The sequence below is a fragment of the Syngnathus leptorhynchus genome, unplaced genomic scaffold, assembly GCF_054491065.1.
Source record: "Syngnathus leptorhynchus isolate UIUO unplaced genomic scaffold, UIUO_Slep HiC_scaffold_50, whole genome shotgun sequence".
NCBI lineage: Eukaryota > Metazoa > Chordata > Actinopteri > Syngnathiformes > Syngnathidae > Syngnathus > Syngnathus leptorhynchus.
This window is the reverse complement of record NW_028232017.1, coordinates 130,951-152,775: the sequence shown is the minus strand read 5'-3', so window position 1 is coordinate 152,775 and position 21,825 is coordinate 130,951.

The window sequence follows — 21,825 nt, the reverse complement described above, 5'->3', positions numbered from 1 at the left end:
ACCTCCAGAGCTCCATAGCACCAGAGCTCCATAGCTCCATAGCACCAGAGCTCCATAGCACCAGAGCTCCATAGCACCAGAGCTCCATAGCTCCATAGCACCAGAGCTCCATAGCTCCATAGCACCAGAGCTCCATACTTCCAGAGCTCCATAGCTCCATAGCTTCATAGCACCAGAGCTCCATAGCTCCATAGCACCAGAGCTCCATAGCTCCATAGCACCAGAGCTCCATACTTCCATAGCTCCATAGCTCCATACCTCCAGAGCTCCATAGCTCCATAGCTCCATACCTCCAGAGCTCCATAGCTCCAGAGCTCCATAGCTCCATAGCTCCATAGCACCAGAGCTCCATAGCTCCATAGCACCAGAGCTCCATACTTCCATAGCTCCAGGGCTCCATAGCTCCAGGGCTCCATACCTCCAGAGCTCCATAGCTCCATACTTCCAGAGCTCCATAGCTCCATACTTCCATAGCTCCATACTTCCATACCTCCATAGCTCCATACTTCCATAGCACCAGAGCTCCATACTTCCATAGCACCAGAGCTCCATACCTCCAGAGCTCCAGAGCTCCAGCCTGGGTGGCTGGTGGCTCCATAGCTCCATACTTCCATAGCTCTAAGTCAGAGAGTTGGCGAAAATTGCACTAAGTGCGAAAGCCCATTCATTTACAACGGCGTGTCCACAAGGCGGCGACATTTCCCCGTTACCGGTGGCTGCGCGGCGGGTGAGTGACAGAGCTTATCCGAGCGGCTGGAACTCTGCGCCGGCGTGGTCGAGCGTGAGGCCTCGGCCCTTTGGCTGCCTGGTACCTAAAACACTTCCATTGATCCAGCCACGGAGGGTGCTGGCTGGTGGCTCCATACCTCCATAGCTCCATAGCACCAGAGCTCCATAGGTCCATAGCACCAGAGCTCCATGGCTTCAGAGCTCCATAGCACCATAGCTCCATACCTCCAGAGCTCCAGGGCTCCATAGCTCCATACCTCCAGAGCTCCATACCTCCAGAGCTCCATACCTCCAGAGCTCCATAGCACCAGAGCTCCATGGCTTCAGAGCTCCATAGCACCGTAGCTCCATACCTCCAGAGCTCCAGGGCTCCATAGCTCCATACCTCCAGAGCTCCATACCTCCAGAGCTCCATACCTCCAGAGCTCCAGAGCTCCATAGCACCAGAGCTCCATGGCTTCAGAGCTCCATAGCACCATAGCTCCATACCTCCAGAGCTCCAGGGCTCCATAGCTCCATACCTCCAGAGCTCCATACCTCCAGAGCTCCAGAGCTCCATAGCACCAGAGCTCCATGGCTTCAGAGCTCCATAGCACCATAGCTCCATACCTCCAGAGCTCCAGGGCTCCATAGCTCCATACCTCCAGAGCTCCATACCTCCAGAGCTCCAGAGCTCCATAGCACCAGAGCTCCATGGCTTCAGAGCTCCATAGCACCATAGCTCCATACCTCCAGAGCTCCAGGGCTCCAAAGCTCCATACCTCCAGAGCTCCATACCTCCAGAGCTCCATACCTCCAGAGCTCCATAGCTCCATAGCACCAGAGCTCCATAGCTCCATAGCACCAGAGCTCCATAGCACCAGAGCTCCATAGCTCCATAGCACCAGAGCTCCATAGCTCCATAGCACCAGAGCTCCATAGCTCCATAGCACCAGAGCTCCATACTTCCAGAGCTCCATAGCTCCATAGCTCCATAGCACCAGAGCTCCATAGCTCCATAGCACCAGAGCTCCATAGCTCCATAGCACCAGAGCTCCATACTTCCATAGCTCCATAGCTCCATACCTCCAGAGCTCCATAGCTCCATAGCTCCATACCTCCAGAGCTCCATAGCTCCATAGCTCCAGAGCTCCATAGCTCCATAGCACCAGAGCTCCATAGCTCCATAGCACCAGAGCTCCATACTTCCATAGCTCCAGGGCTCCATAGCTCCAGGGCTCCATAGCTCCATACCTCCAGAGCTCCATAGCTCCATACTTCCAGAGCTCCATAGCTCCATAGCACCAGAGCTCCATAGCTCCATAGCACCAGAGCTCCATAGCTCCATAGCACCAGAGCTCCATAGCTCCATAGCACCAGAGCTCCATAGCTCCATAGCTCCAGGGCTCCATAGCTCCATAGCTCCAGGGCTCCATAGCTCCATAGCTCCAGGGCTCCATAGCTCCATAGCTCCATACCTCCAGAGCTCCATACCTCCAGAGCTCCATACCTCCATAGCACCAGAGCTCCATAGCTCCAGGGCTCCAGGGCTCCATAGCTCCATACCTCCAGAGCTCCATAGCTCCATACTTCCAGAGCTCCATAGCTCCATAGCTCCATACTTCCATAGCTCCATAGCTCCATACTTCCATAGCACCTGAGCTCCATACCTCCAGAGCTCCATAGCTCCAGCCTGGGTGGCTGGTGGCTCCATAGCTCCATACTTCCATAGCTCTAAGTCAGAGAGTTGGCGAAAATTGCACTAAGTGCGAAAGCCCATTCATTTACAACGGCGTCTCCGCCAGGCGGCGACATTTCCCCGTTACCGGTGGCTGCGCGGCGGGTGAGTGACAGAGCTTATCCGAGCGGCTGGAACTCTGCGCCGGCGTGGTCGAGCGTGAGGCCTCGGCCCTTTGGCTGCCTGGTACCTAAAACACTTCCATTGATCCAGCCACGGAGGGTGCTGGCTGGTGGCTCCATACCTCCATAGCTCCATAGCACCAGAGCTCCATAGCTCCATAGCACCAGAGCTCCATAGCTCCATAGCACCAGAGCTCCATGGCTTCAGAGCTCCATAGCACCATAGCTCCATACCTCCAGAGCTCCAGGGCTCCATAGCTCCATACCTCCAGAGCTCCATACCTCCAGAGCTCCATACCTCCAGAGCTCCATAGCACCAGAGCTCCATGGCTTCAGAGCTCCATAGCACCATAGCTCCATACCTCCAGAGCTCCAGGGCTCCATAGCTCCATACCTCCAGAGCTCCATACCTCCAGAGCTCCATACCTCCAGAGCTCCATAGCACCAGAGCTCCATGGCTTCAGAGCTCCATAGCACCATAGCTCCATACCTCCAGAGCTCCAGGGCTCCATAGCTCCATACCTCCAGAGCTCCATACCTCCAGAGCTCCATACCTCCAGAGCTCCAGAGCTCCATAGCACCAGAGCTCCATGGCTTCAGAGCTCCATAGCTCCATACCTCCAGAGCTCCAGGGCTCCATAGCTCCATACCTCCAGAGCTCCATACCTCCAGAGCTCCAGAGCTCCATAGCACCAGAGCTCCATGGCTTCAGAGCTCCATAGCACCATAGCTCCATACCTCCAGAGCTCCAGGGCTCCATAGCTCCATACCTCCAGAGCTCCATACCTCCAGAGCTCCATACCTCCAGAGCTCCATAGCTCCATAGCACCAGAGCTCCATAGCTCCATAGCACCAGAGCTCCATAGCACCAGAGCTCCATAGCACCAGAGCTCCATAGCTCCATAGCACCAGAGCTCCATAGCTCCATAGCACCAGAGCTCCATAGCTCCATAGCACCAGAGCTCCATACTTCCAGAGCTCCATAGCTCCATAGCTCCATAGCACCAGAGCTCCATAGCTCCATAGCACCAGAGCTCCATAGCTCCATAGCACCAGAGCTCCATACTTCCATAGCTCCATAGCTCCATACCTCCAGAGCTCCATAGCTCCATAGCATACCTCCAGAGCTCCATAGCTCCAGAGCTCCATAGCTCCATAGCTCCATAGCACCAGAGCTCCATAGCTCCATAGCACCAGAGCTCCATACTTCCATAGCTCCAGGACCTCCATAGCTCCAGGGCTCCATACCTCCAGAGCTCCATAGCTCCATACTTCCAGAGCTCCATAGCTCCATACTTCCATAGCTCCATACTTCCATACCTCCATAGCTCCATACTTCCATAGCACCAGAGCTCCATACTTCCATAGCACCAGAGCTCCATACCTCCAGAGCTCCAGAGCTCCAGCCTGGGTGGCTGGTGGCTCCATAGCTCCATACTTCCATAGCTCTAAGTCAGAGAGTTGGCGAAAATTGCACTAAGTGCGAAAGCCCATTCATTTACAACGGCGTGTCCACAAGGCGGCGACATTTCCCCGTTACCGGTGGCTGCGCGGCGGGTGAGTGACAGAGCTTATCCGAGCTGCTGGAACTCTGCGCCGGCGTGGTCGAGCGTGAGGCCTCGGCCCTTTGGCTGCCTGGTACCTAAAACACTTCCATTGATCCAGCCACGGAGGGTGCTGGCTGGTGGCTCCATACCTCCATAGCTCCATAGCACCATACCTCCAGAGCTCCATAGCACCAGAGCTCCATGGCTTCAGAGCTCCATAGCACCATAGCTCCATACCTCCAGAGCTCCAGGGCTCCATAGCTCCATACCTCCAGAGCTCCATACCTCCAGAGCTCCATACCTCCAGAGCTCCATAGCACCAGAGCTCCATGGCTTCAGAGCTCCATAGCACCATAGCTCCATACCTCCAGAGCTCCAGGGCTCCATAGCTCCATACCTCCAGAGCTCCATACCTCCAGAGCTCCATACCTCCAGAGCTCCAGAGCTCCATAGCACCAGAGCTCCATGGCTTCAGAGCTCCATAGCACCATAGCTCCATACCTCCAGAGCTCCAGGGCTCCATAGCTCCATACCTCCAGAGCTCCAGAGCTCCATAGCACCAGAGCTCCATGGCTTCAGAGCTCCATAGCACCATAGCTCCATACCTCCAGAGCTCCAGGGCTCCATAGCTCCATACCTCCAGAGCTCCATACCTCCAGAGCTCCAGAGCTCCATAGCACCAGAGCTCCATGGCTTCAGAGCTCCATAGCACCATAGCTCCATACCTCCAGAGCTCCAGGGCTCCAAAGCTCCATACCTCCAGAGCTCCATACCTCCAGAGCTCCATACTTCCAGAGCTCCATAGCTCCATAGCACCAGAGCTCCATAGCTCCATAGCACCAGAGCTCCATAGCACCAGAGCTCCATAGCTCCATAGCACCAGAGCTCCATAGCTCCATAGCACCAGAGCTCCATAGCTCAGTAGCACCAGAGCTCCATACTTCCAGAGCTCCATAGCTCCATAGCTCCATAGCACCAGAGCTCCATAGCTCCATAGCACCAGAGCTCCATAGCTCCATAGCACCAGAGCTCCATACTTCCATAGCTCCATAGCTCCATACCTCCAGAGCTCCATAGCTCCATAGCTCCATACCTCCAGAGCTCCATAGCTCCATAGCACCAGAGCTCCATAGCTCCATAGCACCAGAGCTCCATACTTCCATAGCTCCATAGCTCCATACCTCCAGAGCTCCATAGCTCCATAGCTCCATACCTCCAGAGCTCCATAGCTCCAGAGCTCCATAGCTCCATAGCACCAGAGCTCCATAGCTCCATAGCACCAGAGCTCCATACTTCCATAGCTCCAGGGCTCCATAGCTCCAGGGCTCCATAGCTCCATACCTCCAGAGCTCCATAGCTCCATACTTCCAGAGCTCCATAGCTCCATAGCACCAGAGCTCCATAGCTCCATAGCACCAGAGCTCCATAGCTCCATAGCACCAGAGCTCCATAGCTCCATAGCACCAGAGCTCCATAGCTCCATAGCTCCAGGGCTCCATAGCTCCATAGCTCCAGGGCTCCATAGCTCCATAGCTCCAGGGCTCCATAGCTCCATAGCTCCATACCTCCAGAGCTCCATACCTCCAGAGCTCCATACCTCCATAGCACCAGAGCTCCATAGCTCCAGGGCTCCAGGGCTCCATAGCTCCATACCTCCAGAGCTCCATAGCTCCATACTTCCAGAGCTCCATAGCTCCATAGCTCCATACTTCCATAGCTCCATAGCTCCATACTTCCATAGCACCTGAGCTCCATACCTCCAGAGCTCCATAGCTCCAGCCTGGGTGGCTGGTGGCTCCATAGCTCCATACTTCCATAGCTCTAAGTCAGAGAGTTGGCGAAAATTGCACTAAGTGCGAAAGCCCATTCATTTACAACGGCGTGTCCACAAGGCGGCGACATTTCCCCGTTACCGGTGGCTGCGCGGCGGGTGAGTGACAGAGCTTATCCGAGCTGCTGGAACTCTGCGCCGGCGTGGTCGAGCGTGAGGCCTCGGCCCTTTGGCTGCCTGGTACCTAAAACACTTCCATTGATCCAGCCACGGAGGGTGCTGGCTGGTGGCTCCATACCTCCATAGCTCCATAGCACCAGAGCTCCATAGCTCCATAGCACCAGAGCTCCATGGCTTCAGAGCTCCATAGCACCATAGCTCCATACCTCCAGAGCTCCAGGGCTCCATAGCTCCATACCTCCAGAGCTCCATACCTCCAGAGCTCCATACCTCCAGAGCTCCATAGCACCAGAGCTCCATGGCTTCAGAGCTCCATAGCACCATAGCTCCATACCTCCAGAGCTCCAGGGCTCCATAGCTCCATACCTCCAGAGCTCCATACCTCCAGAGCTCCATACCTCCAGAGCTCCAGAGCTCCATAGCACCAGAGCTCCATGGCTTCAGAGCTCCATAGCACCATAGCTCCATACCTCCAGAGCTCCAGGGCTCCATAGCTCCATACCTCCAGAGCTCCATACCTCCAGAGCTCCAGAGCTCCATAGCACCAGAGCTCCATGGCTTCAGAGCTCCATAGCACCATAGCTCCATACCTCCAGAGCTCCAGGGCTCCATAGCTCCATACCTCCAGAGCTCCATACCTCCAGAGCTCCATAGCACCAGAGCTCCATAGCTCCATAGCACCAGAGCTCCATAGCTCCATAGCACCAGAGCTCCATAGCTCCATAGCACCAGAGCTCCATACTTCCAGAGCTCCATAGCTCCATAGCTCCATAGCACCAGAGCTCCATAGCTCCATAGCACCAGAGCTCCATAGCTCCATAGCACCAGAGCTCCATACTTCCATAGCTCCATAGCTCCATACCTCCAGAGCTCCATAGCTCCATAGCTCCATACCTCCAGAGCTCCATAGCTCCAGAGCTCCATAGCTCCATAGCACCAGAGCTCCATAGCTCCATAGCACCAGAGCTCCATACTTCCATAGCTCCAGGGCTCCATAGCTCCAGGGCTCCATAGCTCCATACCTCCAGAGCTCCATAGCTCCATACTTCCAGAGCTCCATAGCTCCATAGCACCAGAGCTCCATAGCTCCATAGCACCAGAGCTCCATAGCTCCATAGCACCAGAGCTCCATAGCTCCATAGCACCAGAGCTCCATAGCTCCATAGCTCCAGGGCTCCAGAGCTCCATAGCTCCAGGGCTCCATAGCTCCATAGCTCCAGGGCTCCATAGCTCCATAGCTCCATACCTCCAGAGCTCCATACCTCCAGAGCTCCATACCTCCATAGCACCAGAGCTCCATAGCTCCAGGGCTCCAGGGCTCCATAGCTCCATACCTCCAGAGCTCCATAGCTCCATACTTCCAGAGCTCCATAGCTCCATAGCTCCATACTTCCATAGCACCATAGCTCCATACTTCCATAGCACCTGAGCTCCATACCTCCAGAGCTCCAGAGCTCCAGCCTGGGTGGCTGGTGGCTCCATAGCTCCATACTTCCATAGCTCTAAGTCAGAGAGTTGGCGAAAATTGCACTAAGTGCGAAAGCCCATTCATTTACAACGGCGTGTCCGCCAGGCGGCGACATTTCCCCGTTACCGGTGGCTGCGCGGCGGGTGAGTGACAGAGCTTATCCGAGCGGCTGGAACTCTGCGCCGGCGTGGTCGAGCGTGAGGCCTCGGCCCTTTGGCTGCCTGGTACCTAAAACACTTCCATTGATCCAGCCACGGAGGGTGCTGGCTGGTGGCTCCATACCTCCATAGCTCCATAGCACCAGAGCTCCATAGCTCCATAGCACCAGAGCTCCATGGCTTCAGAGCTCCATAGCACCATAGCTCCATACCTCCAGAGCTCCAGGGCTCCATAGCTCCATACCTCCAGAGCTCCATACCTCCAGAGCTCCATACCTCCAGAGCTCCATAGCACCAGAGCTCCATGGCTTCAGAGCTCCATAGCACCATAGCTCCATACCTCCAGAGCTCCAGGGCTCCATAGCTCCATACCTCCAGAGCTCCATACCTCCAGAGCTCCATACCTCCAGAGCTCCATAGCACCAGAGCTCCATGGCTTCAGAGCTCCATAGCACCATAGCTCCATACCTCCAGAGCTCCAGGGCTCCATAGCTCCATACCTCCAGAGCTCCATACCTCCAGAGCTCCATACCTCCAGAGCTCCAGAGCTCCATAGCACCAGAGCTCCATGGCTTCAGAGCTCCATAGCTCCATACCTCCAGAGCTCCAGGGCTCCATAGCTCCATACCTCCAGAGCTCCATACCTCCAGAGCTCCAGAGCTCCATAGCACCAGAGCTCCATGGCTTCAGAGCTCCATAGCACCATAGCTCCATACCTCCAGAGCTCCAGGGCTCCATAGCTCCATACCTCCAGAGCTCCATACCTCCAGAGCTCCATACCTCCAGAGCTCCATAGCTCCATAGCACCAGAGCTCCATAGCTCCATAGCACCAGAGCTCCATAGCACCAGAGCTCCATAGCACCAGAGCTCCATAGCTCCATAGCACCAGAGCTCCATAGCTCCATAGCACCAGAGCTCCATACTTCCAGAGCTCCATAGCTCCATAGCTCCATAGCACCAGAGCTCCATAGCTCCATAGCACCAGAGCTCCATAGCTCCATAGCACCAGAGCTCCATACTTCCATAGCTCTATAGCTCCATACCTCCAGAGCTCCATAGCTCCATAGCTCCATACCTCCAGAGCTCCATAGCTCCAGAGCTCCATAGCTCCATAGCTCCATAGCACCAGAGCTCCATAGCTCCATAGCACCAGAGCTCCATACTTCCATAGCTCCAGGGCTCCATAGCTCCAGGGCTCCATACCTCCAGAGCTCCATAGCTCCATACTTCCAGAGCTCCATAGCTCCATACTTCCATAGCTCCATACTTCCATACCTCCATAGCTCCATACTTCCATAGCACCAGAGCTCCATACTTCCATAGCACCAGAGCTCCATACCTCCAGAGCTCCAGAGCTCCAGCCTGGGTGGCTGGTGGCTCCATAGCTCCATACTTCCATAGCTCTAAGTCAGAGAGTTGGCGAAAATTGCACTAAGTGCGAAAGCCCATTCATTTACAACGGCGTGTCCACAAGGCGGCGACATTTCCCCGTTACCGGTGGCTGCGCGTCGGGTGAGTGACAGAGCTTATCCGAGCGGCTGGAACTCTGCGCCGGCGTGGTCGAGCGTGAGGCCTCGGCCCTTTGGCTGCCTGGTACCTAAAACACTTCCATTGATCCAGCCACGGAGGGTGCTGGCTGTTGGCTCCATACCTCCATAGCTCCATAGCACCAGAGCTCCATAGCTCCATAGCACCAGAGCTCCATGGCTTCAGAGCTCCATAGCACCATAGCTCCATACCTCCAGAGCTCCAGGGCTCCAAAGCACCAGAGCTCCATACTTCCATAGCTCCATAGCTCCATACCTCCAGAGCTCCATAGCTCCATACCTCCAGAGCTCCATAGCTCCAGAGCTCCATAGCTCCATAGCACCAGAGCTCCATAGCTCCATAGCACCAGAGCTCCATACTTCCATAGCTCCAGGGCTCCATAGCTCCAGGGCTCCATAGCTCCATACCTCCAGAGCTCCATAGCTCCATACCTCCAGAGCTCCATAGCTCCATACTTCCAGAGCTCCATAGCTCCATAGCACCAGAGCTCCATAGCTCCATAGCACCAGAGCTCCATAGCTCCATAGCACCAGAGCTCCATAGCTCCATAGCACCAGAGCTCCATAGCTCCATAGCTCCAGGGCTCCATAGCTCCATAGCTCCAGGGCTCCATAGCTCCATAGCTCCAGGGCTCCATAGCTCCAGGGCTCCAGGGCTCCATAGCTCCATACCTCCAGAGCTCCATAGCTCCATACTTCCAGAGCTCCATAGCTCCATAGCTCCATACTTCCATAGCTCCATAGCTCCATACTTCCATAGCACCAGAGCTCCATACCTCCAGAGCTCCATAGCTCCAGCCTGGGTGGCTGGTGGCTCCATAGCTCCATACTTCCATAGCTCCAGTCAGAGAGTTGGCGAAAATTGCACTAAGTGCGAAAGCCCATTCATTTACAACGGCGTGTCCACAAGGCGGCGACATTTCCCCGTTACCGGTGGCTGCGCGGCGGGTGAGTGACAGAGCTTATCCGAGCGGCTGGAACTCTGCGCCGGCGTGGTCGAGCGTGAGGCCTCGGCCCTTTGGCTGCCTGGTACCTAAAACACTTCCATTGATCCAGCCACGGAGGGTGCTGGCTGGTGGCTCCATACCTCCATAGCTCCATAGCACCAGAGCTCCATAGCTCCATAGCACCAGAGCTCCATGGCTTCAGAGCTCCATAGCACCATAGCTCCATACCTCCAGAGCTCCAGGGCTCCATAGCTCCATACCTCCAGAGCTCCATACCTCCAGAGCTCCATACCTCCAGAGCTCCATAGCACCAGAGCTCCATGGCTTCAGAGCTCCATAGCACCATAGCTCCATACCTCCAGAGCTCCAGGGCTCCATAGCTCCATACCTCCAGAGCTCCATACCTCCAGAGCTCCATACCTCCAGAGCTCCATAGCACCAGAGCTCCATGGCTTCAGAGCTCCATAGCACCATAGCTCCATACCTCCAGAGCTCCAGGGCTCCATAGCTCCATACCTCCAGAGCTCCATACCTCCAGAGCTCCATACCTCCAGAGCTCCATAGCACCAGAGCTCCATGGCTTCAGAGCTCCATAGCACCATAGCTCCATACCTCCAGAGCTCCAGGGCTCCATAGCTCCATACCTCCAGAGCTCCATACCTCCAGAGCTCCAGAGCTCCATAGCACCAGAGCTCCATGGCTTCAGAGCTCCATAGCACCATAGCTCCATACCTCCAGAGCTCCAGGGCTCCATAGCTCCATACCTCCAGAGCTCCATACCTCCAGAGCTCCATACCTCCAGAGCTCCATAGCTCCATAGCACCAGAGCTCCATAGCTCCATAGCACCAGAGCTCCATAGCACCAGAGCTCCATAGCACCAGAGCTCCATAGCTCCATAGCACCAGAGCTCCATAGCTCCATAGCACCAGAGCTCCATAGCTCCATAGCACCAGAGCTCCATACTTCCAGAGCTCCATAGCTCCATAGCTCCATAGCACCAGAGCTCCATAGCTCCATAGCACCAGAGCTCCATGGCTTCAGAGCTCCATAGCACCATAGCTCCATACCTCCAGAGCTCCAGGGCTCCATAGCTCCATACCTCCAGAGCTCCATACCTCCAGAGCTCCATACCTCCAGAGCTCCATAGCACCAGAGCTCCATAGCTCCATAGCACCAGAGCTCCATAGCACCAGAGCTCCATAGCACCAGAGCTCCATAGCTCCATAGCACCAGAGCTCCATAGCTCCATAGCACCAGAGCTCCATACTTCCAGAGCTCCATAGCTCCATAGCTCCATAGCACCAGAGCTCCATAGCTCCATAGCACCAGAGCTCCATAGCTCCATAGCACCAGAGCTCCATACTTCCATAGCTCCATAGCTCCATACCTCCAGAGCTCCATAGCTCCATAGCTCCATACCTCCAGAGCTCCATAGCTCCAGAGCTCCATAGCTCCATAGCTCCATAGCACCAGAGCTCCATAGCTCCATAGCACCAGAGCTCCATACTTCCATAGCTCCAGGGCTCCATAGCTCCAGGGCTCCATACCTCCAGAGCTCCATAGCTCCATACTTCCAGAGCTCCATAGCTCCATACTTCCATAGCTCCATACTTCCATACCTCCATAGCTCCATACTTCCATAGCACCAGAGCTCCATACTTCCATAGCACCAGAGCTCCATACCTCCAGAGCTCCAGAGCTCCAGCCTGGGTGGCTGGTGGTTCCATAGCTCCATACTTCCATAGCTCTAAGTCAGAGAGTTGGCGAAAATTGCACTAAGTGCGAAAGCCCATTCATTTACAACGGCGTGTCCACAAGGCGGCGACATTTCCCCGTTACCGGTGGCTGCGCGGCGGGTGAGTGACAGAGCTTATCCGAGCGGCTGGAACTCTGCGCCGGCGTGGTCGAGCGTGAGGCCTCGGCCCTTTGGCTGCCTGGTACCTAAAACACTTCCATTGATCCAGCCACGGAGGGTGCTGGCTGGTGGCTCCATACCTCCATAGCTCCATAGCACCAGAGCTCCATAGCTCCATAGCACCAGAGCTCCATGGCTTCAGAGCTCCATAGCACCATAGCTCCATACCTCCAGAGCTCCAGGGCTCCAAAGCTCCATACCTCCAGAGCTCCATACCTCCAGAGCTCCATACCTCCAGAGCTCCATAGCTCCATAGCACCAGAGCTCCATAGCTCCATAGCACCAGAGCTCCATAGCACCATAGCTCCATAGCACCAGAGCTCCATAGCTCCATAGCACCAGAGCTCCATAGCTCCATAGCACCAGAGCTCCATAGCTCCATAGCACCAGAGCTCCATACTTCCAGAGCTCCATAGCTCCATAGCTCCATAGCACCAGAGCTCCATAGCTCCATAGCACCAGAGCTCCATAGCTCCATAGCACCAGAGCTCCATACTTCCATAGCTCCATAGCTCCATACCTCCAGAGCTCCATAGCTCCATACCTCCAGAGCTCCATAGCTCCAGAGCTCCATAGCTCCATAGCACCAGAGCTCCATAGCTCCATAGCACCAGAGCTCCATACTTCCATAGCTCCAGGGCTCCATAGCTCCAGGGCTCCATAGCTCCATACCTCCAGAGCTCCATAGCTCCATACCTCCAGAGCTCCATAGCTCCATACTTCCAGAGCTCCATAGCTCCATAGCACCAGAGCTCCATAGCTCCATAGCACCAGAGCTCCATAGCTCCATAGCACCAGAGCTTCATAGCTCCATAGCACCAGAGCTCCATAGCTCCATAGCTCCAGGGCTCCATAGCTCCATAGCTCCAGGGCTCCATAGCTCCATAGCTCCAGGGCTCCATAGCTCCAGGGCTCCAGGGCTCCATAGCTCCATACCTCCAGAGCTCCATAGCTCCATACTTCCAGAGCTCCATAGCTCCATAGCTCCATACTTCCATAGCTCCATAGCTCCATACTTCCATAGCACCAGAGCTCCATACCTCCAGAGCTCCATAGCTCCAGCCTGGGTGGCTGGTGGCTCCATAGCTCCATACTTCCATAGCTCCAGTCAGAGAGTTGGCGAAAATTGCACTAAGTGCGAAAGCCCATTCATTTACAACGGCGTGTCCACAAGGCGGCGACATTTCCCCGTTACCGGTGGCTGCGCGGCGGGTGAGTGACAGAGCTTATCCGAGCGGCTGGAACTCTGCGCCGGCGTGGTCGAGCGTGAGGCCTCGGCCCTTTGGCTGCCTGGTACCTAAAACACTTCCATTGATCCAGCCACGGAGGGTGCTGGCTGGTGGCTCCATACCTCCATAGCTCCATAGCACCAGAGCTCCATAGCTCCATAGCACCAGAGCTCCATGGCTTCAGAGCTCCATAGCACCATAGCTCCATACCTCCAGAGCTCCAGGGCTCCATAGCTCCATACCTCCAGAGCTCCATACCTCCAGAGCTCCATACCTCCAGAGCTCCATAGCACCAGAGCTCCATGGCTTCAGAGCTCCATAGCACCATAGCTCCATACCTCCAGAGCTCCAGGGCTCCATAGCTCCATACCTCCAGAGCTCCATACCTCCAGAGCTCCATACCTCCAGAGCTCCATAGCACCAGAGCTCCATGGCTTCAGAGCTCCATAGCACCATAGCTCCATACCTCCAGAGCTCCAGGGCTCCATAGCTCCATACCTCCATACCTCCAGAGCTCCATACCTCCAGAGCTCCATACCTCCAGAGCTCCAGAGCTCCATAGCACCAGAGCTCCATGGCTTCAGAGCTCCATAGCACCATAGCTCCATACCTCCAGAGCTCCAGGGCTCCATAGCTCCATACCTCCAGAGCTCCATACCTCCAGAGCTCCAGAGCTCCATAGCACCAGAGCTCCATGGCTTCAGAGCTCCATAGCACCATAGCTCCATACCTCCAGAGCTCCAGTGCTCCATAGCTCCATACCTCCAGAGCTCCATACCTCCAGAGCTCCATACCTCCAGAGCTCAATAGCTCCATAGCACCAGAGCTCCATAGCTCCATAGCACCAGAGCTCCATAGCACCAGAGCTCCATAGCACCAGAGCTCCATAGCTCCATAGCACCAGAGCTCCATAGCTCCATAGCACCAGAGCTCCATAGCTCCATAGCACCAGAGCTCCATACTTCCAGAGCTCCATAGCTCCATAGCTCCATAGCACCAGAGCTCCATAGCTCCATAGCACCAGAGCTCCATGGCTTCAGAGCTCCATAGCACCATAGCTCCATACCTCCAGAGCTCCAGGGCTCCATAGCTCCATACCTCCAGAGCTCCATACCTCCAGAGCTCCATACCTCCAGAGCTCCATAGCACCAGAGCTCCATAGCTCCATAGCACCAGAGCTCCATAGCACCAGAGCTCCATAGCACCAGAGCTCCATAGCTCCATAGCACCAGAGCTCCATAGCTCCATAGCACCAGAGCTCCATACTTCCAGAGCTCCATAGCTCCATAGCTCCATAGCACCAGAGCTCCATAGCTCCATAGCACCAGAGCTCCATAGCTCCATAGCACCAGAGGTCCATACTTCCATAGCTCCATAGCTCCATACCTCCAGAGCTCCATAGCTCCATAGCTCCATACCTCCAGAGCTCCATAGCTCCAGAGCTCCATAGCTCCATAGCTCCATAGCACCAGAGCTCCATAGCTCCATAGCACCAGAGCTCCATACTTCCATAGCTCCAGGGCTCCATAGCTCCAGGGCTCCATACCTCCAGAGCTCCATAGCTCCATACTTCCAGAGCTCCATAGCTCCATACTTCCATAGCTCCATACTTCCATACCTCCATAGCTCCATACTTCCATAGCACCAGAGCTCCATACTTCCATAGCACCAGAGCTCCATACCTCCAGAGCTCCAGAGCTCCAGCCTGGGTGGCTGGTGGCTCCATAGCTCCATACTTCCATAGCTCTAAGTCAGAGAGTTGGCGAAAATTGCACTAAGTGCGAAAGCCCATTCATTTACAACGGCGTGTCCACAAGGCGGCGACATTTCCCCGTTACCGGTGGCTGCGCGGCGGGTGAGTGACAGAGCTTATCCGAGCGGCTGGAACTCTGCGCCGGCGTGGTCGAGCGTGAGGCCTCGGCCCTTTGGCTGCCTGGTACCTAAAACACTTCCATTGATCCAGCCACGGAGGGTGCTGGCTGGTGGCTCCATACCTCCATAGCTCCATAGCACCAGAGCTCCATAGGTCCATAGCACCAGAGCTCCATGGCTTCAGAGCTCCATAGCACCATAGCTCCATACCTCCAGAGCTCCAGGGCTCCATAGCTCCATACCTCCAGAGCTCCATACCTCCAGAGCTCCATACCTCCAGAGCTCCATGGCTTCAGAGCTCCATAGCACCATAGCTCCATACCTCCAGAGCTCCAGGGCTCCATAGCTCCATACCTCCAGAGCTCCATACCTCCAGAGCTCCATACCTCCAGAGCTCCAGGGCTCCATAGCACCAGAGCTCCATGGCTTCAGAGCTCCATAGCACCATAGCTCCATACCTCCAGAGCTCCAGGGCTCCATAGCTCCATACCTCCAGAGCTCCATACCTCCAGAGCTCCAGAGCTCCATAGCACCAGAGCTCCATGGCTTCAGAGCTCCATAGCACCATAGCTCCATACCTCCAGAGCTCCAGGGCTCCATAGCTCCATACCTCCAGAGCTCCATACCTCCAGAGCTCCATAGCACCAGAGCTCCATGGCTTCAGAGCTCCATAGCACCATAGCTCCATACCCCCAGAGCTCCAGGGCTCCAAAGCTCCATACCTCCAGAGCTCCATACCTCCAGAGCTCCATAGCACCAGAGCTCCATGGCTTCAGAGCTCCATAGCACCATAGCTCCATACCTCCAGAGCTCCAGGGCTCCAAAGCTCCATACCTCCAGAGCTCCATACCTCCAGAGCTCCATACCTCCAGAGCTCCATAGCTCCATAGCACCAGAGCTCCATAGCTCCATAGCACCAGAGCTCCATAGCACCAGAGCTCCATAGCACCAGAGCTCCATAGCTCCATAGCACCAGAGCTCCATAGCTCCATAGCACCAGAGCTCCATAGCTCCATAGCACCAGAGCTCCATACTTCCAGAGCTCCATAGCTCCATAGCTCCATAGCACCAGAGCTCCATAGCTCCATAGCACCAGAGCTCCATAGCTCCATAGCACCAGAGCTCCATACTTCCATAGCTCCATAGCTCCATACCTCCAGAGCTCCATAGCTCCATAGCTCCATACCTCCAGAGCTCCATAGCTCCAGAGCTCCATAGCTCCATAGCACCAGAGCTCCATAGCTCCATAGCACCAGAGCTCCATACTTCCATAGCTCCAGGGCTCCATAGCTCCAGGGCTCCATAGCTCCATACCTCCAGAGCTCCATAGCTCCATACTTCCAGAGCTCCATAGCTCCATAGCACCAGAGCTCCAGAGCTCCATAGCTCCATAGCACCAGAGCTCCATAGCTCCATAGCACCAGAGCTCCATAGCTCCATAGCACCAGAGCTCCATAGCTCCATAGCTCCAGGGCTCCATAGCTCCATAGCTCCAGGGCTCCATAGCTCCATAGCTCCATACCTCCAGAGCTCCATACCTCCAGAGCTCCATACCTCCATAGCACCAGAGCTCCATAGCTCCAGGGCTCCATAGCTCCATACCTCCAGAGCTCCATAGCTCCATACTTCCAGAGCTCCATAGCTCCATAGCTCCATACTTCCATAGCTCCATAGCTCCATACTTCCATAGCACCTGAGCTCCATACCTCCAGAGCTCCATAGCTCCAGCCTGGGTGGCTGGTGGCTCCATAGCTCCATACCTCCATAGCTCTAAGTCAGAGAGTTGGCGAAAATTGCACTAAGTGCGAAAGCCCATTCATTTACAACGGCGTGTCCGCCAGGCGGCGACATTTCCCCGTTACCGGTGGCTGCGCGGCGGGTGAGTGACAGAGCTTATCCGAGCGGCTGGAACTCTGCGCCGGCGTGGTCGAGCGTGAGGCCTCGGCCCTTTGGCTGCCTGGTACCTAAAACACTTCCATTGATCCAGCCACGGAGGGTGCTGGCTGGTGGCTCCATACCTCCATAGCTCCATAGCACCAGAGCTCCATAGCTCCATAGCACCAGAGCTCCATGGCTTCAGAGCTCCATAGCACCATAGCTCCATACCTCCAGAGCTCCAGGGCTCCATAGCTCCATACCTCCAGAGCTCCATACCTCCAGAGCTCCATACCTCCAGAGCTCCATAGCACCAGAGCTCCATGGCTTCAGAGCTCCATAGCACCATAGCTCCATACCTCCAGAGCTCCAGGGCTCCATAGCTCCATACCTCCAGAGCTCCATACCTCCAGAGCTCCATACCTCCAGAGCTCCATAGCACCAGAGCTCCATGGCTTCAGAGCTCCATAGCACCATAGCTCCATACCTCCAGAGCTCCAGGGCTCCATAGCTCCATACCTCCAGAGCTCCATACCTCCAGAGCTCCATACCTCCAGAGCTCCAGAGCTCCAGAGCTCCATAGCACCAGAGCTCCATGGCTTCAGAGCTCCATAGCTCCATACCTCCAGAGCTCCAGGGCTCCATAGCTCCATACCTCCATACCTCCAGAGCTCCATACCTCCAGAGCTCCAGAGCTCCATAGCACCAGAGCTCCATGGCTTCAGAGCTCCATAGCACCATAGCTCCATACCTCCAGAGCTCCAGGGCTCCATAGCTCCATACCTCCAGAGCTCCATACCTCCAGAGCTCCATACCTCCAGAGCTCCATAGCTCCATAGCACCAGAGCTCCATAGCTCCATAGCACCAGAGCTCCATAGCACCAGAGCTCCATAGCACCAGAGCTCCATAGCTCCATAGCACCAGAGCTCCATAGCTCCATAGCACCAGAGCTCCATAGCTCCATAGCACCAGAGCTCCATACTTCCAGAGCTCCATAGCTCCATAGCTCCATAGCACCAGAGCTCCATAGCTCCATAGCACCAGAGCTCCATACTTCCATAGCTCCATAGCTCCATACCTCCAGAGCTCCATAGCTCCATAGCTGCATACCTCCAGAGCTCCATAGCTCCAGAGCTCCATAGCTCCATAGCTCCATAGCACCAGAGCTCCATAGCTCCATAGCACCAGAGCTCCATACTTCCATAGCTCCAGGGCTCCATAGCTCCAGGGCTCCATACCTCCAGAGCTCCATAGCTCCATACTTCCAGAGCTCCATAGCTCCATACTTCCATAGCTCCATACTTCCATACCTCCATAGCTCCATACTTCCATAGCACCAGAGCTCCATACTTCCATAGCACCAGAGCTCCATACCTCCAGAGCTCCAGAGCTCCAGCCTGGGTGGCTGGTGGCTCCATAGCTCCATACTTCCATAGCTCTAAGTCAGAGAGTTGGCGAAAATTGCACTAAGTGCGAAAGCCCATTCATTTACAACGGCGTGTCCACAAGGCGGCGACATTTCCCCGTTACCGGTGGCTGCGCGGCGGGTGAGTGACAGAGCTTATCCGAGCTGCTGGAACTCTGCGCCGGCGTGGTCGAGCGTGAGGCCTCGGCCCTTTGGCTGCCTGGTACCTAAAACACTTCCATTGATCCAGCCACGGAGGGTGCTGGCTGGTGGCTCCATACCTCCATAGCTCCATAGCACCAGAGCTCCATAGCTCCATAGCACCAGAGCTCCATGGCTTCAGAGCTCCATAGCACCATAGCTCCATACCTCCAGAGCTCCAGGGCTCCATAGCTCCATACCTCCAGAGCTCCATACCTCCAGAGCTCCATACCTCCAGAGCTCCATAGCACCAGAGCTCCATAGCACCAGAGCTCCATAGCACCAGAGCTCCATAGCTCCATAGCACCAGAGCTCCATAGCTCCATAGCACCAGAGCTCCATAGCTCCATAGCACCAGAGCTCCATACTTCCAGAGCTCCATAGCTCCATAGCTCCATAGCACCAGAGCTCCATAGCTCCATAGCACCAGAGCTCCATGGCTTCAGAGCTCCATAGCACCATAGCTCCATACCTCCAGAGCTCCAGGGCTCCATAGCTCCATACCTCCAGAGCACCATACCTCCAGAGCTCCATACCTCCAGAGCTCCATAGCACCAGAGCTCCATAGCTCCATAGCACCAGAGCTCCATAGCACCAGAGCTCCATAGCACCAGAGCTCCATAGCTCCATAGCACCAGAGCTCCATAGTTCCATAGCACCAGAGCTCCATACTTCCAGAGCTCCATAGCTCCATAGCACCAGAGCTCCATAGCTCCATAGCACCAGAGCTCCATAGCTCCATAGCACCAGAGCTCCATACTTCCATAGCTCCATAGCTCCATACCTCCAGAGCTCCATAGCTCCATAGCTCCATACCTCCAGAGCTCCATAGCTCCAGAGCTCCATAGCTCCATAGCTCCATAGCACCAGAGCTCCATAGCTCCATAGCACCAGAGCTCCATACTTCCATAGCTCCAGGGCTCCATAGCTCCAGGGCTCCATACCTCCAGAGCTCCATAGCTCCATACTTCCAGAGCTCCATAGCTCCATACTTCCATAGCTCCATACTTCCATACCTCCATAGCTCCATACTTCCATAGCACCAGAGCTCCATACTTCCATAGCACCAGAGCTCCATACCTCCAGAGCTCCAGAGCTCCAGCCTGGGTGGCTGGTGGCTCCATAGCTCCATACTTCCATAGCTCTAAGTCAGAGAGTTGGCGAAAATTGCACTAAGTGCGAAAGCCCATTCATTTACAACGGCGTGTCCACAAGGCGGCGACATTTCCCCGTTACCGGTGGCTGCGCGGCGGGTGAGTGACAGAGCTTATCCGAGCGGCTGGAACTCTGCGCCGGCGTGGTCGAGCGTGAGGCCTCGGCCCTTTGGCTGCCTGGTACCTAAAACACTTCCATTGATCCAGCCACGGAGGGTGCTGGCTGGTGGCTCCATACCTCCATACCTCCATAGCACCAGAGCTCCATAGCTCCATAGCACCAGAGCTCCATGGCTTCAGAGCTCCATAGCACCATAGCTCCATACCTCCAGAGCTCCAGGGCTCCATAGCTCCATACCTCCAGAGCTCCATACCTCCAGAGCTCCATACCTCCAGAGCTCCATAGCACCAGAGCTCCATGGCTTCAGAGCTCCATAGCACCATAGCTCCATACCTCCAGAGCTCCAGGGCTCCATAGCTCCATACCTCCAGAGCTCCATACCTCCAGAGCTCCATACCTCCAGAGCTCCAGAGCTCCATAGCACCAGAGCTCCATGGCTTCAGAGCTCCATAGCACCATAGCACCAGAGCTCCATAGCTCCATAGCACCAGAGCTCCATAGCTCCATAGCACCAGAGCTCCATAGCTCCATAGCACCAGAGCTCCATACTTCCAGAGCTCCATAGCTCCATAGCTCCATAGCTCCATAGCACCAGAGCTCCATAGCTCCATAGCACCAGAGCTCCATGGCTTCAGAGCTCCATAGCACCATAGCTCCATACCTCCAGAGCTCCAGGGCTCCATAGCTCCATACCTCCAGAGCTCCATACCTCCAGAGTTCCATACCTCCAGAGCTCCATAGCACCAGAGCTCCATAGCTCCATAGCACCAGAGCTCCATAGCACCAGAGCTCCATAGCACCAGAGCTCCATAGCTCCATAGCACCAGAGCTCCATAGCTCCATAGCACCAGAGCTCCATACTTCCAGAGCTCCATAGCTCCATAGCTTCATAGCACCAGAGCTCCATAGCTCCATAGCACCAGAGCTCCATAGCTCCATAGCACCAGAGCTCCATACTTCCATAGCTCCATAGCTCCATACCTCCAGAGCTCCATAGCTCCATAGCTCCATACCTCCAGAGCTCCATAGCTCCAGAGCTCCATAGCTCCATAGCTCCATAGCACCAGAGCTCCATAGCTCCATAGCACCAGAGCTCCATACTTCCATAGCTCCAGGGCTCCATAGCTCCAGGGCTCCATACCTCCAGAGCTCCATAGCTCCATACTTCCAGAGCTCCATAGCTCCATACTTCCATAGCTCCATACTTCCATACCTCCATAGCTCCATACTTCCATAGCACCAGAGCTCCATACTTCCATAGCACCAGAGCTCCATACCTCCAGAGCTCCAGAGCTCCAGCCTGGGTGGCTGGTGGCTCCATAGCTCCATACTTCCATAGCTCTAAGTCAGAGAGTTGGCGAAAATTGCACTAAGTGCGAAAGCCCATTCATTTACAACGGCGTGTCCACAAGGCGGCGACATTTCCCCGTTACCGGTGGCTGCGCGGCGGGTGAGTGACAGAGCTTATCCGAGCGGCTGGAACTCTGCGCCGGCGTGGTCGAGCGTGAGGCCTCGGCCCTTTGGCTGCCTGGTACCTAAAACACTTCCATTGATCCAGCCACGGAGGGTGCTGGCTGGTGGCTCCATACCTCCATACCTCCATAGCACCAGAGCTCCATAGGTCCATAGCACCAGAGCTCCATGGCTTCAGAGCTCCATAGCACCATAGCTCCATACCTCCAGAGCTCCAGGGCTCCATAGCTCCATACCTCCAGAGCTCCATACCTCCAGAGCTCCATAGCACCAGAGCTCCATGGCTTCAGAGCTCCATAGCACCATAGCTCCATACCTCCAGAGCTCCAGGGCTCCATAGCTCCATACCTCCAGAGCTCCATACCTCCAGAGCTCCATACCTCCAGAGCTC